This window comes from Malus domestica, chromosome 14 (assembly GCF_042453785.1).
Source record: "Malus domestica chromosome 14, GDT2T_hap1".
Lineage (NCBI taxonomy): Eukaryota > Viridiplantae > Streptophyta > Magnoliopsida > Rosales > Rosaceae > Malus > Malus domestica.
In genome coordinates, this window is record NC_091674.1 from 21,172,555 (window position 1) to 21,178,955 (window position 6,401).

At 34.6% G+C, this 6,401-nt stretch overlaps 1 long non-coding RNA gene across 1 annotated transcript; it reads left to right on the top strand.

Annotated features, from left to right (window-relative positions):
• The first annotated feature begins 3,809 nt into the window (after positions 1-3,809).
• On the top strand, positions 3,810-6,146 carry LOC139191348 (uncharacterized). The gene is made up of 3 exons (XR_011575373.1): positions 3,810-4,194; positions 4,746-4,912; positions 5,742-6,146. It is a non-coding gene; the product is annotated as an uncharacterized lncRNA (long non-coding RNA).
• Positions 6,147-6,401: the final 255 nt, after the last annotated feature.

A 6,401-nucleotide genomic window follows, 5' to 3' on the forward strand; every position in this document is an offset into this window, starting at 1 on the left:
GGAAAAAAAAAATCAAATATTGGAGAAATTCTATATATATATTTTTTTGGAAACTAGGAGAAATTCTATAGTTTAGTTGCTGGATCATGTAATTCCTACGCCCCAGACACAAACATAACCACCCTACCCCACCAACATACTTTGAGACCCACACTCTACCAATGTTTTGACCTCACCCTCTCTCGCACATCCCCCACTTCACCCCAGGAGACGGGTCATTTCCGAATTCTTTCCACCTAATATTTTTTATCAAACAATTTGGGTTTTTGAAATTTGATTCAACGGCTAAAGTTATTATAACTTTTAAAATGGGCCAGTGTTTTTAGTCGTTGAATTAAATTTTAAGGACCCAGATTGTTTGATGAGGAGGATTAGGTGGAAGGGATCCGGAGATGATCCCATTCCGCCACTCCCCCCCCCCGGGGGCACTGAAAAATGCCTCCAGATTTTGTGTCCAAATCATCTCCAAGGGATGTTTTAATATTTTTTTTTTCAATTTGTTTCAGCCCTCAAACGATATAGAAAAACACTTTACAGAAATTAACACCAAAATTGATAACCACCATACTAAATAACCAATTACACCCAACACCTAATTTATTAATTAAATTAAATATTTTTAATATTTGCAATTCGGTTCGATTTCGTTTTGGTTCTAGATGTTAAGAACCTAAACCAAACTGTTAGTTTAGCTTTAGGTTTGGTCTCAAACCGAAATTGTTTTAATTTGCAAAAATCGAAACATTTGATGGGATCCGAATTAAGCTGTATTTCAATTTCAGTTTTCGATCCCAAGTGCTTTCCTAAGAGATAGTTTTAGTTACAAGCTCACGATATTAAACTCTTCTTATGACCTTGGTATTAGTCTTTGCTACTTTGTAATGACAATTGAGTACATGTGTCCTTTACAACATGAATATATATAATTTTGAAATCCTAAAGCTTTATTATAATCTTGAAAAGAAAATCAACCATATATATAACTACAAATACACTAAAAATATCTTGTGGGAACCAGAGACACTTCTGTGAAATTCTAAGGGATTTTATAATTTACTAGTCCCTTAGCACATGCCTACGTGTGTGCTAATTGGTTTTTTATTTATTATGTTTATGTATTAGTATTTTTTTTGTCAAATATATTAGTATTAATTTTATCAAGTAACTACGCACGTAGTGGGTGCTTTGTTTGTAATCTTTAAAATGATGTGGTTTACCATTTTACCCTTATTAATTAAATTGTTTTGTTTTGAAATTCTTAATTAGGTAGGGACATTTCTTGTCATTTTGAATTTTTCACTTTTTTTGCCTTCTCACTTTATATACTAGCATATGGGCACACACAAAGTGTGAGAAATTTTTTTTTTTTTTTTTTTTTTTTGAAATAGAAGGAGAGATGAAAAGAGTAATAGAAAATGTGGGAGTGGGAAGTCTTTATTTATTTATTTAATTAGAGATATATTATAATTACATGTAGGTGAGATTTTGAAAAAAAAAAACAACAAAATTTGGTTTTGTGAAATTATATTTCTGCCCCATATTTCTTATTCATGTTTTGTTTTAATTAGACGATTAAACTGGTAGTTTTATAAAATTTTGATTGACAATGAGTGTTTTATTAATTAGTAGAAATATAGATGAGATTTAGTTTGTCAAAGCAAGTTTCGAGTGACCAAGGGTCCAGATTTCACAATGACCAAACTCGTGATCAACTAAGGGCCCCGCTAGTAGTTATTGGTGGTACCCATTCTGAATCATCAAGTCGGGCAAGGGAGATTCCGAGACAACCACCCCACTCCCTTTACTATCAATATCCATGAGTTTCTTTGAATTATATTTTAGACAGTAGTTCCAACTTCCGATAAGAAACCTTTTGATTCATGTTTAAGCCGAGTAGCGCAGACTTGTAATTAAACAGCGTAAAAAATTACTTGTAATTAAAAGTGTTCTAGTATGCGCACAATCTTCTAGTGTATGTAGTCTCATTGAGCACATCATAAACTCTTAGGAATAGTAGTGTTTTAGTATGCACACAACCGTTTGGTGTACGTGGCTGCACTAAACACGTCATAAATTATTTAGATTAATAAGGCACATCACTCGCTATAGTTGAGTAGGATTATATATTTGAACATAAAGCATTCTATTGTTCTTGGCAAGGTTCTAACAGAATTAAGCGCTAGTCGAGCGAACGGCTAGAGCCTAACGTCTAGAAGGCTAGGCAAGGCCTAGCATACTAGGCAAATAAGTAAATTTATTATATATTATATAAATAAGTGTCTGATTGTATTTTATTATATATTGTATAAATAAGTGTATGTTGTACTTAAAATATATAGTTTTATTGCGATACATAAACTACAAAAATATAATGGCATATAAATTATAAAGTATTAGAACATAATGAAAACATAAGGAACAAACATATAATGTGTGTTCATGTAAGTATTCAACAAGTCTCTTCCAAGTTATTAAAAAAAATTAAAAAAATGAAAGTTATAAGTTTTCTGTCTAAGCGAGAGATGAAACCTAGTCGGGTGCCTGAGTAGGTTTAAGCACATGTTCTTAATTTTCAAACATCAAAAGATTAATCGGGATGGTGACCATCCGATTGCGCCTAAATGAGAATTTTTAGAATAGTGTTTCTTGGTCATTAAAGTGTTTGCGAAATGAACAAGTGATAATAATTTTTTTCTTTCTTCATACAATATGAGTCAAACTATGAGATCGATCATTCTGAATTCGTTCATTGACGAATATAAATATAGTTGAATTTATATCTAATAAGAAGTTAATTTGTGAATGATTACATGTATTAAGAGTTTATTTTAAAACACAAGTAGCTGCGTTTTGAGAGAAATATGATTAACTAGCCAAAAAATATTGCTTGAAAATATTATTTCTTGTGATTAATCATGATGGTAGGGAAAGTGTGGCTTTAAAAAGGGAAAAAGAGAGATCTTGTGAGACAAGAAAGAACCAAAGTTTGGTGCGGTCAGTGTGGTGGGAATTTGGATAATATTGATAGCCCCAAAACTAAAGCCATTGATTCCGAACCGTTATCATCACGACCCCATTTCTTTGGGAAGATTTTACACGTTAGGTTTCTTAGTGCAAGTCTTCCTTGACTTTTTTTAGAAACTCTAGATTCTTCCTTATATTCATTTCCCGTCGTATGGATTCGATTTTAATGAGGCAAAATGAGAAACACACTCTTTTTAGTCTAATTTGATAGTTATTTTTGTTTATTCAATCTGATAGTTTGAATCTCTGAGAAACTAACAAGAGTGTGTGGAAATCACAAGCAACGAAGGTTGGTTGAGTATGTAAAGATCGTTTTTTTCGCTAGACCAAAGTCTAAATTCAAGTTCCACAGACGACAATCCCTCTTGGTGGGGATCTTAAAAAAAAAAAAAAAAAAAGCTAAGATCCCCTCTCTAATTCCTCAAAGTGGCTTGTGATATGTCCAGGATCGGGGGATGGGGTGACCTCCCCTCCCGCTAAACTTTTCTCAACCAAAAAAAAAGAAAGAAAGAAAAAGAAATTACATCCCTATATATAGACGAGCTGTGGACCCATACGTCGACAATTTTGAATTCCTTCCCGCTCAACAAGTTATGACTTGAATGGTACATGTGTTGGATGCTATGAGCTTTGGTAGAGCAAGAAATACCCTCAGAATACCCGAACTATTTATAAAAACGTGTGACAAAAACATAAAAATGCTCATATATTCAAAGGAACTTCATTTGGTTTCAATCGAAGCTTCTAGCTTCTTCAATATGTCCTTCATATTAGTTTTTCAAAATGCACTTGATTTACAAAATCGCTCACTAGCACAAGTGCTTTCTCCATAAGCATTTTCAAGTGGGAACCAAAGGTTGCCAAGAACAAATTGAGAGGATTGAAAACACAACCAAGGGCAGTTGGACCTTCAAATTAGTCCATGCAAATATCAAGACAGCCCAACGACTTGTTGGCCCTTCAAATTAGTCCATGCAAATATCAAGACAGCCCAAAATCCATATTTTAACTTGATCCGGAACCTTCGTTGCTGACGCTCTCTCTCTCTCTCTCTCAGAAAATCCCTCTACACCTTCGCCGCCACCACGCACCGCCGTCTCTGTTTCCCGCGAAGCCACCCGCCCAGGAGCAGCTCCAAGTTTCCCACTTCACCGCCCGAACTTCTCTTCGGTAATCTCCAGCCACTATCATATTTAATTTCTGTTTTTATATTCACAATTGATTTTCTGAATCCAATTTTGCATTGTAGTGCTGATTTATGGCGTTTTTGTGATTTGATTCAGATTAAGATTGTATTAAGATAATAATATTAATTACTCAGCGGCCATGGCTACTGACCCAGTTGAGATGAGGCTTTTGCTTCCCTGTTTGAATAGTTGGGAAGCTAATTTAAGTTTCAAAATTTTGAATTATTGATTTGAATATTTGATGTTGCTTGAATTGAACTAATGTTCCGATGAACTCTGGACTTTGATTTTAATTAATCCTCACTTGGGTTTTATTTCCTGAGCTTTTTCGGCAATAAATATGACGAATTTTCTACATAGTCGTATCATTTTGTAAGATAGTGTTCATGGCACACGAGAAGATAGCGATAATCGCAATGTTCTGCGAATGAATATCCATCCTTTTGCTTAAGTTAGCTAAAACTTTGGTTTTATGTTTGAACTGCATTTACTGGATTGAATGCGGAATAATTTATTTCATCGTCGCGGAACTAGGTTTTGCAAGAAGCAGAAAGAAGTATGGCTTTGACAAACTTCATACTGACAGTCGCTGGTGTAGGCGCGGTGATTCTTATGCTGAGGGGTGATGTGCGACAATCAGCTACCATCTTCAAGCGCAATGTCAAACATATTCGCACATGGCTCGAGGAAGAATCCCCCAAGTAATCCTCTTCTCCTTCTTTTGTCGTTTTGTTTTTCTGTAAAATATGTTCACTATGAAATTGTTTATATGTTTGCAAGTTGGGGCTCAATTTTGTCAAAATTTTAATTTGGCAGTTCATTTGAATTCTATATGTTTCTTGAAAATGGTTCTGTACTGTGCTAGTGTCACTCTTAACATGGATTAGAGTTAACGTTCCGCAGATTGCTACATGCTTTATATTCAGATTGGGTGAAGATTTCTGATGTTATCATGAACCGTTTTCATTGTTTTGTCTTGATGTTGGAAAAGAGGAAGGTTTAGTAAGTTAGCAAGTAATGGTGTGAAATTGGTTTCTTGTGTGAGAGATGTTAGTTTGATGTGGGTTTGAAGGGTTTAATTTTCAAATCCTTAGCTGTACTGTATTACCTAAACGAGTAGGCATGCCTTTTCTCTTTTATCTTAGCTTTTCGGTTTTACCCTAGTCTTGATTCTTTGGTTGGAGTAGGGCATTAGTTTCTATATTTTGGAATCAGCCCTCAAATAGAAGGGCAGCTCGTAAGAGACTTTCATTATTGTATTACTTGGTTCTATTCTTCGCGTCCATAGTTTTTAAGATAAACCAAGATTGATTTGTTATCAAACAGTGGTGCGGTGTACAAAATTTTGTCCAGCCAAACCTGGACGGTGGACATTGATTATTGTGTAAGATACCATTTCAGTGTGATCTCGAGGAATCGATGAATTGTGACATGTCGTTTTATGTTTATTTGGAAACAATTTACTCTGCTTTCATATATTTTTTGTTAGTGGTCTTGCATCTTAATACAACTTAATGGATTCTCTCTTAGAATCACCAAGGAACTGGAATCAAAGGTTCCACCGAAGGATATTCCAAAGGACAAGGAAAAGCACTAGTGTTGATATGAGCTTCTTGTGTTGTTCACAACAGTTTACTACTCGTTTATTTCTCTCTTCTAAGGAAAAGTTCATTATATGATGGCATTTCTTTAGGAATAAGACTTGACCTGGATTTTCTGTTCATAAAATGTCTTATCTTGTTTATCGTAGTTGATTTTTGGTCTTTAGATATGCATATATGTAACTATTAACCGCGAAGAAAGCTATCGCCTGTTAATTGGAGGTTTCTTGTTCTTATGAGTGTAATTTTGTAGCTAGTAATGCTCGTAGTTGTTGTACCACGGAATATCCACTGCGTAAGATCATCAAACCTTGTCAAGTTTTGTGTTGTTTTACTCCGATCTTTTACCTAATTTTCAGCTGTGAACGTTGTACGCTTGGCAGAATTGAACCTATTCTTGCATTTCTGTTTAAAATTCATTCAAACAAATTTACACCTAAAAGTTTCTCAACTTCTAGTCACCAGCAGATATTACCAGAGTGAGATGACATGCATTATATGCTCGTTTGAAAATGCAAGCACGAGTTTGAAAACGTAAGTCTGGTAAGAAAACATTACAACGTAACATTCTTTGATATTATAGTGATTG